The sequence below is a fragment of the Canis lupus genome, unplaced genomic scaffold (genome assembly GCF_011100685.1).
Source record: "Canis lupus familiaris isolate Mischka breed German Shepherd unplaced genomic scaffold, alternate assembly UU_Cfam_GSD_1.0 chrUn_S725H888, whole genome shotgun sequence".
NCBI lineage: Eukaryota > Metazoa > Chordata > Mammalia > Carnivora > Canidae > Canis > Canis lupus.
Window position 1 is genome coordinate 3855 of NW_023331675.1, and position 20732 is coordinate 24586.

General features: G+C 38.5%; 1 pseudogene; it reads left to right on the forward strand.

Annotated features, from left to right (window-relative positions):
- The first annotated feature begins 3155 nt into the window (after window positions 1-3155).
- LOC119879388 lies at window positions 3156-12289 on the forward strand (annotated as a pseudogene).
- The last annotated feature ends 8443 nt before the right edge of the window (window positions 12290-20732 follow it).

A 20732-nucleotide genomic window follows, 5' to 3' on the forward strand; every position in this document is an offset into this window, starting at 1 on the left:
GTTTGGAAGTATTCCATCTCTTTCTGTCTTTCCAAACAGCATTAGTAGAATAGGTATGGTTTCTTCTTTAAACGTTTGATAGAATTCCCCTGGGAAGCCATCTGGCCCTGGACTTTTGTGTCTTGGGAGGTTTTTGATGACTGCTTCAATTTCCTTCCTGGTTATTGGCCTGTTCAGGTATTCTATTTCTTCCTGTTCAGTTTTGGTAGTTTGTGGCTTTCCAGGAATGCGTCCATTTCTTCTACATTGCCTAATTTATTGGCGTATAGCTGTTCATAATATGTTTTTAAAATCGTTTGTGTTTCCTTGGTGTTGGTAGTGATCTCTCCTTTCTCATTCATGATTTTCTTAATTTGAGTCTTCTCTCTCTTCTTTTTAACAAGGCTGGCTAATGGCTTTTCTATCTTATTAATTCTTTCAAAGAACCAAGTCCTGGTTTTGTTGATCTGTTCCACAGTTCTTCTGGTCTTGATTTCATCGAGTTCTGCTCAAATCTTTATTAACTCTCTTCTTCTGCTGGGTGTAGGATCTCTTTGCAGTTTTTTCTCTAGCTCCTTTAGGTGTAAGGTTAGATTTGTATTTGAGTTCTTTCCAATTTTTGGATGGATGCTTGTATTGTGATGTATTTCCCCCTCAGGACTGTTTTTGCTGTATCCCAAAGAGTTTGAACGGTTGTATCTTCATTCTCATTAGTTTCCATGAATCTTTTTAATTCTTCCTTAATTTCCTGGTTCACCCTTTCATCCTTTAGCAAGATGATCCTTAACCTCCATGTGTTTGAAGTCCTTCCAAACTTCTTGTTGTGGTTTAGTTCTAATTTCAAGGCATTGTGATCTGAGAATATGCAGCGGATGATCCCAATCTTTTGGTATTTGATAAGACCTGATTTGTGACCCAGTATGTGGTCTATTCTGGAGAAAGTTCCATGTGTACTTGAGAAGAATGTGTATTCATTTGAGTTTGGCTGTAAAGTTCTGTAGATTTCTGTGAAATCCATCTGGTTCAGTGTATCATTTAAAGATCTTGTTTCTCTGGGTATGTTGTGCTTAGAAAACCTATCGATTGTAGAAAGCGCTAGATTGAAGTCACCAAGTGTAAGTGTATTATTATCTAAGTATGTCTTATCTTTGGTTATTAATTGATTGATATATTTGGCAGCTCCCACATTCGGGTTATATACATTGATGATTGTTAAGTCCTCTTCTTGGATAAATCATTTAAGTATGATATAGTGTCCCTCTTCATCTCTCACTACAGTCTTTGGGATAAATTTAGTTTATCTGATATAAGGATGGCTACCCCTGCTTCTCTTGAGGGCCATTTGAATGGTAAATGGTAATCCAACCTTTTATTTTCAGGTTGTAGGTGTCCTTATGTCTAAAATGAGTCTCTTGTAGACAGCAAATAGATGGGTCCTGCTTTTTTATCCAGTCTGAAACCCTGCTCCTTTTGATGAATTAAGACCATTCATGTTCAGAGTTACTATTGAAAGATATGAGTTTAGTGTCATCATGATACATATTCAGTCCCTGTTTTTGTGGCTTGTTACATTGGACTTCTTAAATAGGAATTTTAAGAGTCCCCCTTAAAATTTCTTGCAGAGCTGCTTTAGTGTTCACATATTCTATCAGGTCCTGTGTGTCTTAGAAGGTCTTTATCTCTCCTTTTATTCTGAATGAGAGCCTTGCTGGATAAAGTATTCTTGGCTGCATATTCTTCTCATTTAGGACTCTGAATGTATCCTGACAGCCCTTTCTGGCCTGCCATGTCTCTGTGGAGAGGTCTGCTGTTAGTCTAATATTTCTCTCCATTAACGTTAGAGATTTCTTATCTCTTGCTGCTTTAAGGATCTTCTCTTTATCTTTGGAATTTGCAAGTTTAACTATTAAATGTCGAGGTGTTGAACGGTTTTTATTGATATTTAGAGGGGATCTCTCTATTTCCGGGATCTGAATGCCTGTTTTACTTCTCAGATTAGGAAAGTTTGCATCTGTGGTTTGTTCAAGCACATATTCTGGCCCTCTGGCCTTTTCGGCGCCCTCAGGAACCCCAATTACATGTAGATTTTTCCTCCTCATGCTGTCACTTATTTCCCTTAATCTATCCTCATGATCTTTTGTTTGTCTCTTTTTTCCTCAGTTTCCCTCTTTGACATCACCTTTTCTTCTTTGTCACTCACTCCTTCTTCTACCTCGTTCACCCTCGTCATTAGGAACTCTAGTTTGGATTGCATCTCATTTAATTGATTTTTAATTTCTGCCTGATTAGATCTAAATTCTGCAGTCATGAAGTCTCTTGAGTCTTTTATGCTTTTTTCTACAGCCACCAGTAACTTTATAATAGTGCTTCTGAATTGGATTTCTGACATTGAATTGTAATCCAAATTTTGTAATTCTGTGGGAAAGAGGGCTGTTTCTGATTCTTTCTTTTGAGGTGAGGTTTTCCTTCTTATCATTTTTCTCAGTGCAGAGTGGCCAAAAACAAGTTGAATTGAGAAAAGGAGAAAAATAGAGAAGAGAAACAAGAAAAGAAAAAGAAAAAAAAAGGAGAAAAAAAGCAAAATAAAGCAGAGAAGAGAAAAAAAGAAAAAAGGGGGGGGGAAGCAAACAGAAATCGAAAGACAAAAAACAAGGGGGAGTGTAATCTGATTCTGTATACTGTAGATTCCTCGATTTCCCCTGAAACCTTCCAGTGCTGCTTGGTCAATAATTTGTTTTTCCCCTCTCGGTCTAGCTGTTCTTCTGGGGGAGGGGCCTGCTGTGCTGATTCTCAGGTGTCAGCGCTTGGGGGAGCTGCTCAGCCCCCGGGCTGGTGCAGGGCTCAGTAACATTTGTTTAACCTTTTTATGTGGTGAGGCCACTGTGAGGCTCACTGGGGGTTGTTTACCCCGAGAGGCCCCTGGAGTAACAACCACAGTGGCAGCGGCCAGCTCTAGAGCCTTGGAGTCAGCTCCCGCAGTAACTCCGGAGCTCTCTGTCTACAGGGGCCTGGATGCTCCAGGGGCGGGGCCACTGATCTGCTCAGCTCGGGGCCACCTGGTGGCAGGAGTGTCCTTGCTGTCCTGGGCCCTCCTGGCCTCTGCCTGTCCCGGGGGGAAGCCGGATATTGGGCTGTGTCCCCGGCGCCCTGGGCTCCCGGGGCCTGTGCTGTTGGAAATGCGCCCCTGGCTGCGCAGCGCCCTCCGCTCAGAGCCGCCGCAGGAGGCGCTGGAGCTGCTCCCGGGTCTAGCGGTCGGGCGCTGCAGCCCTTTAGGGAGCTCGGCCACGGGGTGTGGGTGCTCTCACCGGGGGGCAGGTGTCTGTTAGTGCCCCTGGGAGCCTGATGGCATCCCCGCCCCTCCTGGGGTCCTGCTCCAACTCCCTGAGAGTGCCTTTCTGTCCGGAAGATTGGTGAAGCCCCTGCTTCTCCAGGCGGGGCTTTCCTGGGGCTTTCTTGTCCTGGGGGCACTCGCCCTGGCCTTAGCCCGGCTCCTCACGGGGCTCTTCCCCTTGGATGCTTTTTGTTTCTTTATTTCTTTTTCCCCGTCCTCCTACCTTGATACAAGTGTGAACTCTTCTGACTGTAGCATTCCAGCCGTTCTTTCTTTAAATCTCAGGCTGAATTCATAGGTTTTCATAATGATTTGAGGGTTATTTAGGCAATATGGTGGGGACAGGTGACTTGGGGACCCTACTCTTCCGCCATCTTGCCGGGCTCCCTGTGCCAATTTTTAAAAATAATTTTACCTATTTTTTTTAACTTAGGAGACCAACAGCCTATAAACTAAAATAGTCCATGCCCACTTTCTTTAAAAAATAAAATAATGGTTCAATTTAATCACTCCAAACTATGCACTTCTTCTGACTCATCCTCTTATGATACTCTTTTACCCATATTAAACAAATGAGAAACTTTGCAAAGGGGAGATAGGAAAATATTTTAAAAGCCTTGAGTTAATGGATTTCTGGATTTCAAGGATAATGACATCTCAGTCTCTTAGGATATTTTTTTTTTTCATTGAAAGCTACTGTAGATAGTTTAATGAGTTAAAAGAAAAAAATAACTATTTTTCATTTATTTAACTCTAGGAGTTGATTGGTTATTTCTTTGACGTTAGGCTTTTGAGATTAAAAAATCACACAAATATTAAGATATTAAATACATAAAAACTTTATACAATTAGACTTAAACTTCAAATCCAAAATATATACTAAAAATGTTGAAGATATATTAAAGGATTCTTAACATGGGGGAAATCACGTAGTAAAATCCTCTCTTTCAAACCTACAGAGTATGACCTGGGATATTTTATTAAATAGCGAGAATCTTTTACTGTTAATCAAATGCATCTTCACAAGTGTAGTGATTTTTTTAAAGCATCTGTTGGTCTTTTTAAGAGATACTTGAATCTGAAAGTAGTTTGCTACATCAGTTTACTGAAAATAAACTACACCAAATGTGCTAGAAATGAATAGACAAGAGCAAGATGTTTGTGACCAAAATGAATTGATGTCAATGATAACTGAAGGTACTAAAAAAAAGAAAATGTATATGTTGAAACTTGTAGGTTTTCATTTTAATCATTCAGCACCACCTGACTGAAGTGAATAAAGACAGGAAAAAATAATTTACTGTCACTTCAAAGAAATATGATTTTGGTGCAAGGAAAGAAATATGGCTGACACATTAAGAGTAGTTATTATGAAAAACAATATGGTCAAATTGCAGTTTGCCCATAATTCAGCCAACTTCCTTCTTTCATCATAAGATTTGCATTCTTTGAAGTTGTAGCTTCACAGAACGATGAAGTCTTTTCATTATTCATCTTTGTCACTGTCTCAGAGTTAAAAGGCTTGTTGGTGACAAAAAGCCAATTAATCACATGTACAGTGACAACCATGATCGTAATAAAACATTCTTAGAAAACATGCCCTTTCCTTTACATCAAAACCTGTTGAATGTGCTCTTCCATTCCCTGAAGCTGTGAAGATAGATTATTGTTTTTCAGAGAGATATAAAGAGTACAGACCTAATAGTTGCTGTGATGATGATAGAAATGGACCAAAGTCAGGATTTTTATATTCTATTAGTTTTGACGGTAATTCTTTCTGTTACCTATTTCATCATTTGAAAAGGATGAGGTAATTCATTCTGTAGTAATTTATCCATTAAATCACATTCTAAAGTTCTGGATTGTTCCCTATGTGCCTAGAACAAGAAATTCAAATGAAGACAAAATCTGGACAAAGGCTGAATTTATTCATTAGCTAATGTTTGAAACTAATTATAGTGAAGAGATAGGAACTTAATTATATCATCCTAATCACATTCAACAAAACCTTCAAAAATTCATATGGCACGGTCTAACTGACAAAGTTTTTAAGGGATGTGTCATTCAGTCATGAAAGACAATTGCCTTTTTATTTTATATGGTCAGATTAAGAAATAGGTTGTATTGGTTGGTTGTACAGTTCTTTTTTAGTCAAATATAATTTCTACTTAGTGAATTTAGAGTAAATCTTTTATAACTACAGTCATTGACTTTTTGAAATTAAAAGACTTTTAGAATTTTGTTAGTGCAGGGACTCTTTACTTCTTGTATGCCCAAATGCTTTGGCAGTCTGAAGAAGCCCATGGCTCAACTCCTACAACCATTATATTATGATGTAAAAATAACCTTAACTTCTATAGGTAACAAAGTGAGAGGTAGTATTACTACTAATATACATTTGTTGCTTACAACCATAATTGAAGGAAATGTTAAATTTTAGTGAGGTATGAGTGAGAATAAAAAATGTACTATTTTTCTGCCCAAGTTCACAGACTCTGTCAAATCTATTCAGATGCCCGGGGGTGGGGGTGGGGGGGTGGGGGGCAGTGGTCCTTGGACCTCAGATGAATTGTTGGTCTGTATAATTATCCATTGTCCTGATGAGGAAACACGTCTTTAAGACATTTGTGACAATTTGTACAGGCAGGTGGTGAGTGAAGAGCTAGACCCTGATTCTCCAGATGGTTTTCCCCACACTCTCAGAGCATCACATCTACCTCAGCATGAAGTGTTACAGAGTTTTATTTCATTCTATTTTAAACTAGATATTTTCAAAGTACTAATTTGTAAAAGACAACCATTTTACAGATGGTTGTAGGAGACTTTGGAGAAAGAAAGTTTAGTACAATCACTTTACTTTGTTCCTCAGCACTCATGATGGGAAATCTGAGTAGCTGCGTAGGTTCACAGTGAAGATGAGTAACACAAGCCCTTTTGTAGCACTGACTATTCTTGTTTCTGTTTCTCATGGCTGGGGATTCTCTCTGCATAGGTCACTGTTTTCATTTTTGGGGTGGTCAGGGTTATAAAATGGCTAACACATCCATCATCTTATTCCAGGAGATGGTTGCCATCAAGAACCATTAGTCATATACTTTTGCTGAGATTTTCAACCATAAACTGATGAATATACATTCCTTCTCTTTGCAGAAGCCACAGACACTAAGATTGAACTCCAGAGAGTAGATGTGAATTTATCAGATGGCATGTTTGTCAATGCATTTACTATGCAGGTTGATTAGCAGGGGAAAAAATAGACATCATCTTTTAACATTTTCTGGGTTATATTTGCAATTTACAGCAATTGCTAAAAGTAACAAGTCTTCAAAATTTGAAAAAAAATGAGAGGACAATTTTTAAAGTTAAGGAGTGCTGAGAGAGAACTAGCAGAACTAACAGATGTTGCAGTGACATGATCTGTCAAAAAAGATTGTATTGGATTTTCAGAAAGCAGCACAAATAAAAGTTGAAAGTAAATAGACCTGTTATACTTTTGATTAGTTTGCCCAAATATGTACTTCTATAGAGACAGGGACCATGTAGCTTCCATATATTTAATATTCTCCATCATACCTGGCCAAGAGGAGTTCTATTTGCAGCATGCAACAAATGCTTAGTGTAATGGAAAACCTTGGAATGCTGAGCTGAAAGAGACCTCAGGAATCATGTAATCCAAGCTCCTTTATACTGGGTGAAAAAGCATCTGTAATTTAGTGTTTGAAGTGCCCTTTGCTCAGAAGATTATTTAAATAGGTATTAAGATTGAATTATTAGGCCAACAAAGAAGATTTCTCACCATTTACTATAAAAAGCATCTGATGAATTTTAGGGATGCTATTTTAAGCTACATTTTTTGGTGTTATCCACTATCCATATATTAAGTTTCAAAACAACTCTAAATTAGATAGTATTACTGTCATTCTCAGACAAGGAAACTAATACAAGAAAAGGCTAATCAAATAACCCAAGGTCAAAAAGGTAGCAATTGGCAGGTCCAGGATTCAAGCTAACAATATCCACTTTGAAAGACCATTATGTTAAAAGGGGGAGAAAGAGGAGGGGAAAAATCAAGGCTGGTAGATGAAGGAATGAATATGAATAAGGGCACATACCGATCATGAGGCAGCTCTAGCAAGTTACACTGGATTCCTATATTCTACACAAAAGAGATATAATATAAGCACGTACATATTTGACTAATATGTCTGCAGTGGGGGTAGGGGGACAAGTGCCTCAGGGGAAATGAGAGGGAAGGAGGATCTTACCAATTTTTTTCTAGTGATTCATAGGTAAGTCTTACATTTATTGTTTTCATTTCATATATGGGTTCCTTTTCCCGTATTATGTGACAGATAATGTAAGGCTATATTTTATTTAGAGGATTTCTATTTCATAAGATGCTGAACTAGGAGAACTTTAGTAAGTTTCTTATAGGAAGTTACATACTTGAAATTCTTAAGACCTATTACATCAGACAAAAAAACAGTTAAAATTGTGTTTAATTTACTTATATTTTTTTGTATTAAATGGAATTTTCTGGATTATGATAGATAAATATTATCTTTAAATGAGCTGTTTATTAAAATAATTTACCAAGTAACATCTCCATTCCCAAACTACACATAATTTATGTAACATCTTTTGAAGGTACTCACGGTCAACTCCACTTGAGTCATTCACAGTAAACACTTTTTGAGTTGGAGACATGTTGATGATGAACAATGTACTTTTTATATTAAGACCAGTTTGCTATTTCTCTTGGGAGGCTGGATTAGAGGAGGAATGATGCCTGTCCTCTACTTGGGAAGAACATATTTTTAATTCCTCTAAACTTCCTATATTGGGATTCATCAATATGAATCATGAAAGAAATTTTGGCTCAAGTGAGGCTAGTGCCAGTGCCAAGATTTTAAAATACATTCTGTGGATCATAGCCAAAAATGTAATCATGTTCAGGATTTAGAAATTAGAACACTAGCTGATAGGTCAGGTGCCAGATCATAAAACACAGTGTGCTTAGAAGAAAGAATATTTTGGACATTTTTGTGATGGCCCAAATATAACTGATAGAGAGATCCAGTCCAAATGAATGGCTGATTAACTTTTCTACTCACTTTAACAAATTTACGAGACCTTTGAAGTTTAGCGTTAATATAATGCTTCATCAGGCTCAGTGAGACAAAAGCTTAATGTTGAGATTTCTCATTTACTGTTGGTTGCTTATATACAGAAGTTCCAAACAATTTTCTTCCTTATGGAACCTAGATTTTGGTCATGAATTTGGGGGGGGGGTCAAGTATTTCAGAGGAACTGGACACCTCCAAAGTTCCAGGCTGGAGATCCCTTTGCCCTTGGCTGGTTTGATTATCCTCATTATTCTCATGTGACTCTGTTCTAGCCAATGAGCTGTGAAGAGGTTTCTGTTAAATATCTTTTGGGAAAGGAAAATAAGTAGTATATATTATATTGAAGATAACTACTTCTTCCTGACCATGGAAGCTATTCTATGAAGATGAGGTGCTTGACATTGGTATAGCCATCTTGTCACCATGAAGTAACAAACTTGTAAAAAACCAAGACAGTGAGGTGTCAGAGCTTAAATATGACCCTTGGTGAACTATTTCTGTGCTAAGTTTAATACGCTAAAATAGCCCTATCTCCTCACTCCTTGATATGTGAGATAAATTTGCATTATTAATGTCAACCTTCAGAGTTAACGTGGTTAATATCATTGCAACTGGAAACATTCTAACTGAAACATTCCACTGAAACATTCATCACCTGCTACTCTGGGGCTCCTGAGAGTTATAGCATAAGAAGTTCTCTAGTTACAGGTACATTTTTTATTCTGTCCCATAATTCATGCTGCTTTTCCTACCTAGTTTTGGCCTCCTAGACTAAAACATAAAGGTCCGCTTTATTGCTCTTCATAGATCATTTCCTACTTCACTCCAGTTCCTCAAGCTTAGATAATGTAATTAATTCATTCATAGAATTATTTACTGGATACACATTCAATAGCAAGCTCTGAACTAAATAAGATGATGGGGATAAAAATGAAAAAGATGCCACTTCTATTATGAAGGACTCACTCTACTGTAGACACAAATGATTAGTCCATCTTATGAACAATCTGTCCTAGAGGGATACACTGAACATTTGTAAGTACTAAGTGTATAGAGAACAGGAACTTCAGATTGGGTGGGGGGGAATTCTGGAAAAGCCTTCTTGCCAATAGCACCCAAGACAAAAGCCCATGGGAGCACATTATTAATATAGATCAAGCATTGAGTATCTTCTTTCTTTCTGCCTCATCTTTAGATTGTCCCAGAATCAAATGTGCTTCCAAACTGAAGGCCATCAATAACAATACAAACCACTATTTTAAAGATTTTATTTATTTATTTATTTATTTATTTATTTATTTATTTATTTATGTTTTAGAGAGAGCACATGAGAGCGAGATTGGGTTTGGGAGAAGAGAGGAAGGACAAGCAGGTTTGGCATTGAGTGCTTAGCTTGACTTGGGGCTCGATATCAGGACCCCAAGATCGTGACCTGAGCTGAAATTAAGACTTAGATGCTCACTGGGTGTTATGCTATATGTTGGCAAATTGCACTCCAGTAAAAAAAAAAAAAAAAAGAGTTGGATGCTCAGCTGACTGAGCCTCCGAGGCACCCCCAATACAAACCACTCTCTCTCCCTTTTTAAAAGTTATTTATTTATTTATTTATTTATTTGAGAGACAAAGAGAGAGACAGAGACACAAGCAGGAGGAATGCCAGGCAGAGGGAGAGAGAACAGCAGGCTCCCCATGGAGCAGGGAGCCCAATGAAGAACTTGATCCCAGGACCCTGGGATCATCATCTGAGCCAAAGACAGAGGCTTAAGTGACTGAGCCACTCAGGCACCCGAGTACAAACACTCTTACTCAAAAAAGAAATCTAGCTATTGCACTTGGGGATGTTATACTTGTCCAATTGTTCAGTGTGAGTGTAAATGGAGCTTCTTTCTCCAAACAGGCTTATGTAGGCTTTATGGAATCTGGTTGATAGAATTAGATTAGAAGGTATGGATAAAGGAATAGGCGAGACTTCTGACCACTCTAGTAAGGGGAAATAATATTATAATATAATGATTAACTACCTTCCCCAGTTTTTAAGTACTGAGAACACTGCTTACTTTAGAAATTTATTTTGCTTTTGGAGTCATCTCATGTAAGCACTGTACATGTAACTGTTCAGGATTATCGTAAGGAATGATGGTTTATCTCTCTCAGTCTAGTAAAAGAGCGATGAAATGCATTTATCTATTTTGAAACATCTATGCCACTTCTACAAATATTTGCTGATGTCCAAATGTATCACTTTTTTCTAAAACTTACCATAGTTATATTTCTGAAATTAGAACTATCACATCAAGGTGAGAATTCTTGCACTGAACTATAGGTACAAATTTCCATGACCCACAAATGATCTTCCAACACCAGCTCATCAAGAATAAGCTCAAGAGCTCTGCCCGCACCCCCGCGCCCTCGCTCGCCGGGCCTCCCTGAGCCGGGCCGCGCCGCCGCAGCCGCGCAGCCCACCGCCGCCCTCCGCAGCCACGGCCACCGGGTCTGTGTCCTCGTCCTCCTACCGCAGGATGTGCGGCGGCCGGCCCGGGAGCCGCCGAGCTCCGCGCGGAGCTACGCGGCCGCGTCCCCCCGCACCTACAGCCTGGGCGGCGCGCCGCGCCCCGGCACCAGCCGCAGCCTCTAGGCCTCGTCCCGCGGCGCGTCCGCCACGCGCTCCTCCGCGCTGGCCTGCGGAGCAGTGTGCCTGGCGTGCGTCTGCTGCAGGACTCGGCGCGCTTCTCGCTGGCCGCCGCCATCAACACCGAGTTCAAGCCCACGCGCACCACGAGAAGCTGCAGCTGCAGGAGCTGAATGACTGCTTCGCCAACTGCATCGACAAGGTGCGCTTCCTGGAGCAGCAGAACAGGATCCTGCTGGCCGAGCTCGAGCAGCTCCGGGGCCAGGGCAAGTCGCGCCTGGGGGACCTCTACGAGGAGGAGCTGCGGGAGCTGCGCCGGCGGGTGGACCAGCTCACCAACGACAAGGCCTGCGTCGAGGTGGAGCGCCACGACCCGGTCGAGGACATCATGCGGCTCTGGGAGAAGTTGCAAGAGGAGATGCTTCAGAGAGAGGAAGCCGAGAGCACCCTGCAGTCTTCCCGACAGGCTGGTGCCAACGCTTCTTTGGCGCGTCTTGACCTTGAGCGGAAAGTGGAATCCTTGCAAGAAGAGATTGCCTTTTTGAAGAAACTACATGATGAGGAAATCCAGGAGCTGCAGGCCCAGATTCAGGACCAGCACGTCCAAATCGATATGGATGTTTCCAAGCCAGCAATATGAAAGCGTGGCTGCCAAGAACCTTCAGGAGGGCGCGGAATGGTACAGGCCCGAGGTTGCCGACCTCTCTGAGGCTGCGAGCCGGAACAACGATGCCCTGCACCAGGCGAAGCAGGAGTCAACTGAGTACCGGAGCCAGGTGCAGTCCCTCACCTGCGAAGTGGATGCACTCAAAGGGACTAATGAGTCTCTGGAACGCCAGATGCGTGAAATGGAAGAGAACTTGGCCGCCGAAGCTGCTAACCACCAAGACACTATTGGCCGCCTCCAGGATGAGATTCAGAACATGAAGGAAGAAATGGCTCCTCACCTTCGGGAGTACCAGGACCTGCTGAATGTTAAGATGCTCTCCACATTGAGATTGCCACGTACAGGAAGCTGCTGGAAGGCGAGGAGAGCAGGATTGCTCTGCCTCTTCCAAACTTTTCTTCCCTGAACCTGAGGGAAACCAACCTGGATTCACTCCCTCTGGTTGACATTCACTCAAAGAGAACGCTTCTGATTAAGAGGTTGAAACTAGGGATGGACAGGTTATCAACGAAACTTGTCAGCATCATGATGACCTTGAGTGAAGCTTGCACAGATTCGGTGCAATTATTACCCGCTAGAATTTCAAAAAAAAAAATCCATATCTTAAAGGAACAGCTTTCAAGTGCCTCTCTGCAGTTTTTCAGGAGCGCAAGATAGATTTGGAATTAGGAGTAACTTCTAGTTCTTAAGAACCAACACTCTTATAAGATTTAGGAGAAAGTTTACAACATAATCTAGTTTACAAAGAAAACTTGTGCTAGAATACTTTTTAAGAAGTATTTTTGAAAACCATTAAAACTGCTTTTTTCCAACAAGTATCTGACCCACTTGTTTCTGCTTCAATAAATCTTTGGAAAACTCAAAAAAAAAAAAAAGAATAAGCTCAAGAAATGAAATGAGTGGTATAAGTTTTTTAATTTCAAAAGTGGTAATATTGTAATGCAAACTCACAAAGGAGCTAAGAGAAAATTCTTTTTTCAAAAATCAATTTCTTTAGCATATATAATTTGGAAAGAAAAAAAGCTTTATACTATGGTTATCAATATGCTCCATCAGGAATTCCCACTCAAAGTTCATATAAGTATTAAGTTTAGCTTCATTGCTAATTAGATCAGTGAATTTGGGAATGTTTTGAGAAATGCTTATCAGAGCTTTTAAACACTCATATATTTTAGAGTAGATGAAATGTTAATAATGAGAATTTTTCATTATTTGTTTCTTTACGTTGTAAGTTGACAAAATACAGATGAAGAGGTTAAGAACTGTATTTAGTGAAGTCTTCATGAATGTTATTTTAAAAAGCATGGCCACTATCAAACCACAGGCATTCTTGCATTCAACTAAAGTAGAACATTTCATCAGTAGCAGCCTTTTATGTATAGTTGAGTAACCCAGGAAGGCTAAGGAAACGATTTTTTTTTCAGCCTACAATGGTTATTTATTTTATAAAAAAGTTTTTTGAAACGTGTCTTAATGGCATAAAACTATTGTTAAGTATGGGGTTCCAGAAATTCTATATTTTCCATGATTTTAAAGACATTTCTAAGACTGAAGTTTTCCAGCACAGTCCATCCTTTAATACTTTCTCTCTGGTGATTTTAAAAAGGGAAGCCATTACTTGGGGACCTTCCATGAGAATCATTACGTAAGATGAATAAAAACACATTTAAAATGTTCTTTACCTCAAATTCTAACCAATATAAACTAACCAATTCTAACCAATATAAATTCTAAACAATATAAAGATAGACTACAAAAGACCAGAGGGAGTTTATTTTTTAAGTTTAATTATTTTTTAATTTTTTAAAGATTTATTTATTTATTTTTAGAGAAAGAGGGAGAGAGCAGGGAGAGGAATAGAGGGTGAGGGAAAGAGAGAATTCCAAGAGGACTCCCCTCTGAGCAGAGCCCAATATGGGACTCAATCTCACCACCCTGAAATTATGACCTGAGCTGAAATCAGAAGACAGACGCTTAACTGAGTGAGCCACCCAGATGCCCCCAAAGGGAGTTTTTCATAAGGATCAAGTAATAACTCCTTGCAACTTGGAAGCACTGGTATATTTGTTTGATCTGAGAGGTTTTGTTCTGCATTGTGACCTAAGCATATTGTTGGATTTTTACCAACTTTAGAAACATTGTCATAGGTCCCTAGAATTTAAATATTGCTTTGTGTTCTTCCTGGAAAGAAAAGATTCTTGAGAAAGGCTTGATAGTTGAAGGATGCATGCTTACTAAGTAGAAGACAAAGAAAAAGAAGAGTAAATGATCAACAGAAGTACTGCTGAAAGATAAATAACAAGGTAGAACTTAGAACATTAAAACTGGGAAAAATTAAGTAGAAAGCCTTAGTGATAAACACCCTAATATAAGAATGGGAAAAAATAAAACAAGACATAATCAGAGAGAGAGAGACAAATCATAAAAGACTCTTAATCATAGGAAACAAATGGAGGGTCCCTAGAGGAGGGGGGGGAGGGTAACTGGGTGATGGACATGAAGTAGGGCATGTGATGTAATGAGAACTGGGTGTTATATAAGACTGATGAATCACTGATCTCTACATCTGAAACCAATAATACATTATATGTTAATTAGTTGAATTTAAATAAAATTTTAAAAATACACCTTCTGGAATAAATAAAATGAAAAAGGAAAAGAATGGGAATATAAATAAAATTTATATCCACAGCTCAAACCCAGTAACTCAGTTGAGAAATAAGGAGTACTAGAATAAATGGAATTCACCTAAATCTTAACAGAATAATATAGGCCTCAGAGAGACACTGTGGAGCAGGTAGGTATAAAAGCATAATTGATTCTCCTCATGAGACTCTCTTCTGAGCATTCTCAACTGCCATATTTGTGAATGAGAAGAGCTTCCTAAATGTGTGGACTTGGCCCCGCTCTCCAGTATGTGTATTGGCATGGTTTATGAGATTACATAAACTTATGAGAATATACAATATGAAAATGCATCACTATTTCCATGCTACCCATCCTAAGAGATCTTGGTATGACGTCAACAATGTCTTCAGTCAAATTAGTATCTGTTGAGTGTTAATTATTTACTAAGCATTTCACTAGGCCCTAGGGGTTTGGTGATGAGCCAAAATAGACAGGAGTCTTGCCTTCCTAGACTTCACAAGTGAATGGGAGGAGCCAAGAGTAAAATTATCACTGAAATCTATCATTTAAAATCATAGTGTGCGTGATAAAGGAAGAGTACAAGGAACAAAGGAAAGGGTTCTGATCAAAGTTTCAGGTCTGGGACCTCATTGAGAATGCATGAGTTGAAAAAAAATTTTTAAAAAAGAAGAATATAAGTTTAACTAGGTGAATGTTTGCAAGAATGTTCCAAGACAGAGGTATCAGCATGCTCAAAATCCCTGGGTGACGGGCACTGAGGGGGGCACTTGACGGGATGAGCACTGGGTGTTATTCTGTATGTTGGTAAATTGAACACCAATAAAAATAAATTTATTATAAAAAATAAAGTATAAAATAGGAAGTATAAAAAAATAAGGCCTTTGATAAAGCAGATATTTTGAGAATGTGAAAGTAGACCAGCATGCTTGTATTCAGAGAGCTTGCATTAAGAGCAGCATGGTGAAAGATCGTGTGTCCTTTTGTCAGCAAAGAAGCAGTAACTGGTAAAAACTGATGGGATTGAACACAAGGGGCCTCCAGCTAAGGAAGACCAAAGGGTCTCTATGAGTAGGCTCTCCCTGGAGGGTCCTAGAAGAGTAGATCTAGGAAGACAAAAGCTGTCCTCTTTTCTAACTTATGGACATACCCATTTAGCAGAGAGCCACTGCAGATATGTAGTTCTCACAAGCTGCCCATACAGAAAATCCATTCTAACTTTATTCCAGGGAGAACCTTCTGGCACAAACAGACTAGAATAATAAAATAAGGCCTTTGATTCTTCAAACACAATATTTTGGGGTGAATATGATAAAATAAATCTGGATTTGGCAGGGTCTGAGCATGGCTATTTTACTCTGAGATTAGAGTACCGTGAGCATTTCCCTCCTTCCCCAACTGGTATGCATGTCATCAGCAGTTGCAAGAGACTGGACTGAATGAAGGACAAACCAGACCCTAAACCAAACACAAAAAGAGATGCATCAGTGAGATTTGAGGAGGAAAAAAGTGCCATATGGAACAAAACAAAAATAAAAAATGAACACAATGGGAATCATCAGAGGAGAGAGAAGACCCAAGGCCGGGGGATTTCCCCTTTAGATAACAGAAAGGGTTTTCCCAAGACTCACAACCACTGCTTCTCAAGGTGTGGTCCTTGAACCAGCAGCAACTGCATCCCTGGGGAACTTGTCAGTTCCATGAAGTCTCAGACCCTATCCCAATCTTATTAAATCAGAAACCCTGGGGGTTGTACCCAGCAATCTGATGCATGCAATAGCTTGAGAACCACTGTTCTAGATATAAAGTCTTACTACCCTTGAAGACCAATAATAGGTTGAAACTGTAACACATTACCATCTGCTGTGGATTCTGTGTTGGGTGGAATAATAATGCAAATCTAAAATAAAAGTCATTTATTTCTGGATTCCATTTGCCTGGCTAACCAGTTGTCAGGAAAAACATTAACTTATACATCATGCCTCTTTTTCATGACAAGTTCTGAGTTTCAAAATGTATCTGCTTATTTGGCATATGTAGCACATATTTTATGTTAGATTTATAAGCATCACATGAGAGGCAAAATAATAATATGTAATAGGTGAATTACTGTTCCTCTGAAAATATTTTTGTTTGGTAATTCCATTTGGCACAGAAAGGATTCTACTTGAATTTAAAAGGCAATCAGATAACTATGAGGAAGGTTAAATAATTGAATGAAATTATTAGAAAATTCTAAAGTGTACTCCTATTATTAATATTTCAGAATTTACTTGCACAAAGTCTGTCTGCCTATATCATTCTGATAAGTAATGGATCATGAACACACATGTGCAGATTCCTGGAGCTAAATCTCCTACTTCAAAGAAGACTCGGTGACCTTTTCTAAATGGTTTAGTGGCTCTATACCAGGATAGCAGGAGATCAGAACTTAAATCCAACAGGATATTATTGATATTAGAGTGAAGAAAAAAATAGAAAGGTTCATTCAGAAATCTGGGACTTGATCTACTCTCTTCCTTGGGTAAAATATAACTTTGATGAAATTTTTTTTAACTTTGATGAAATTTATATCTATTAATCACTAAGAAGCAAGACTTGCTACCAATTAGTCAGACAAATCTCATGCAAATCTCACTGAACGACAGTACCAATCCAAATCCTTCAAGTGTGGTTTCAGGATTTCCAAGTCACATGACCTGGGTTTCCATATCACAGTTTCCTACTTATATCACCTTAAGAAATTACTTAACGTCTCAGTCTTTTTCCTCTCTTATCTTCAAAATGGGTAAAGCATCACTACCTACCATGTAAGACTTTTGTGAATATGAAGTGACATAATACATGTGAAGTGTCCACCACTGAGTTCATTAAATGCTTTTATTATCATTGCAGTAATAACAAATTTAATATTTTATTTTGGAAATGAAACTCATGCAATTACATAGTGCTAAAATTAGTCCTTGGCAACCCAACGGTAAGGGACTTATCTAAGCAGTACTACCTAAATACCTTTGACATGTGATTCATAGCTCATTTTCAAGTTTAACACATCGATTTGGTACAAGGACTATCATGGATTTGCATGGTAATATTATATGAGATGGATTTAGGCAAGCCATTGGGGATAATCCAAGCAAGTTACCAGCAGCTGATAGATGATTTCTGCACATGAAGCTGTGTTTGCTCTGGTCTTCCTGCCTGCTGGTAGCAGAAAAATATCATATTAACTTTATCCTTCTGGTGTCCACCTGGCCCTCCACTCCTAGAGCTTGAGTTCCAGTGATGACGCCCTTTGATCTTTCCACTTTTAATGTCCATCTGCTGCGTGACTTTCCCTTCCAGCCTGAAGCACAGATCTATGAGAAAGAACAACTCCTTGTTTAACATGAAAAACTGATTATTTCTACTAAATAATGTTTAAAAATAGACATGGTCTAATACTTTCAATAGATCTGGAGAAGATTCACTAAAACTTCAAAAATCTATTTGTTCTCTTGCCGATGCTTGACCCATCAAGAAAAATGAAGCAGTATACTCCTCCATTTGTCACTGCCTATGCTTTTAAAATAAAAATAAATTTAGAATGCCACAATTAATCCCCAGGTCTCAATATTTTTTTAAACAGGGGAAAAAGAGATGACTTGTGGATTTGGAATAAGAGCGGTTATGTAAAAATAGAGTTAGAAGGAAAACTGAAAATATGTGAATGACCAGATAAAAGAGTAATGAGAAAAAGTGTTTCTGATGGCTCTCCTTCTCAATTCAGCCAAAGGGGAAAAGCAGTTTGTGGTGGTAAATATTGCAGGCAGGATAGCAGCGTGTGTAGCTACGCACATCGGGCATGCAGGGGTCCAAGTGGAATTTGCCATCACTCCAAGAAACCATCAGATGTTGTCTTTTTAAATGGAGAATGGTGTGAGGACTAGTGGAATTTGGTGTTAGATGTCAAGCGTACAACATGTTCATTTAACTCAGGGTTGCAGTCAGAGTCACTGCTTGACATCTTTTTGAGTTAATTTTACTCAATAAAAATGTTTCATGAAGATGAGACAAAAACCAATTTCTTGCTCTCCCTTCAGAATCCTTGCAGGGAACAATTGGGGGGAAAAAAGGCTGTTTCTAGTATACACTGCTGAAAAACTTATTTAACTTTAGTTACAGAGAGAGCAATGCTTTTTTGATTTGAAAGCAATAAAAAGAGTATCAGAAAGAGTATTGATCACAGATTTATTTTTACTTTTTATTTTTTTCTTAGTTATTTTTAAAGCAGACGCCCAAGAACCAATTTATTTTTGACACAAACACAGGCCATTCTTGGCAACAGTTAGTGTCTTCTGGCTTTTTTAATCCCATTTTGGGTAACTGCTGTCCCCCCTCCTCTCAAATTTCATGGCACCTACCTTTAATTCCGTTCTCAGAGACTTCTACTGTTAGATATACTTAGTTTTATAACCTTGAATCCCTGCAGGGAGAAAATATAGTAACAAAAACAACTACAATAATGAACATTTGTTGTCATTGTAGGAAGCTCGGTAACTGTGTGTTAGCAACTTGAAAATATCTCTTTAATTTTTCCTCCTTCATACATTAAATCAGAGTCCTGCTTATTGGATGCTTGTGGGGTCACTTGCTCTTGGTTTTCAAGAAAATCAGGAATGAACAAAAAAATCTCTGATAGCTGAGAATTTGATTAAGATTATTGACAGCTCTCCGTGTGGCATGAGTAGGACTGTGCATACTTGCATCTGAACTCCCAGAAGCTATGTGCCATATATGCCAAGTTCCCTTGCCTTTCTGAGACTTTTTTTTTCACTAGGCTGAAGGGACATCTCCATGAGTCTTCTTGTGTGGTCTTGTGGTTTGATAGTGACATGGACACTGTGCTTTCTCTCTGAAGACTGTCAGCCCTTTTAACATTGAACTACATGTCTGTGGTTCTGCTAAGGATTACATTGGTCACCTTTTCCCCCCTAAAAACAGAAATTGATTCTTAACCACAGTGGTGTGTATGTGTGTATGTGTGTGTGCCTGTATATGTGTGCTTAAGGGATATTTAGAAATGTGTAAACTCTGGAAAAAGTTTTCTATCCTGTCAATACCATTTATCTTCATTTCTATTCTAATTATTTCTTCTTTAAAAAATAACCTTATTGGGCATTTCCTCTAACTTAAGAAAGTGATTTGTGTCCATTATTAAAAATCTGACATTTACACGCACACAGAAAACCTCAATTACTGCAATTAAATTTTAATGTTAATTACTAATTACTAATGCTAAATTTTACATTACTCAGATATTTTATTTAAGGAGGTATGTATATGTATTTATATATTCTTATATGTCACTAATACTGCCCTTCAAAATTATTTCATGTGTAAATTCATCATGTTATACTGATATATTAATGCAATATTTTATCAAAGTTATACATGTACATGGTTTTAAAAAGCTATTTCCAATGCTTGTAAAAAAAGAAAAAAAACATGAATTTATGCTATTCTTGATTTTCTAGTAAATATCATTTACTGACTTCCTACAGTGGAAAGATAGATACAATCAGCTACACACACACACACACACCCCTATCTACTCTATCCAAACTTTAAATACAATTACATTATAATTTTTGGTGGCTCTCTTAAGACTATGTAAATATTTTCACTGTTTGGGATGCCAAACAGGGTTGGCATCTGTGATTGAGCATCTGCCTTTGTCTCAGAGAGTGATTCCAAGGGTGCCAGAAATGTGTCTCACATCAGGCTCCCTGCATAGAGTCTGCTTCTCCCTCTGCCTCTGTCTCTGCCTCTATCTGTGTTTCTTGTGAATTAATAAATAAAATATTTAAAACATATTTTCACCATTGTATAATGCAGAATATTATGTTAACATTTCCTATCTTGTTCAATTTCTTGTTGTTATATCCATTGTAGATAAGGGTAATAATAATCACTTCCTTTTCTCACTTACTTAGTTTCTATGTTTTTATCACTAATTTATCACCAAAAATGTTATAATTATAATCTTCTTTTTACTGAGGGAAGTGAATGTTAATCTCGATAAAATTGAGGTTCAAGTAAAACTTTTATGAGGTCTGTGGCTGAGTTCCTGGGCCTCGCAGTAGTACATCAAGGTACTGGCAGTATCCTCTAGTATTTGGGTTATCCATTCATCTTTAGTCTTTGTCCGTGGAGATCTGCTACACTATCATTCCTCATTCCTCTCTGCATGACCTCTTCAGGTCCAATGAATCATTTACTCTGCCACTTTTATTCTGAGGCACTGAGAGTCATTCTTCTGCTTTGATCCACACTGGGACCCTCAAAAAGTTGTGAAAGGCTGTCCATTCTTTT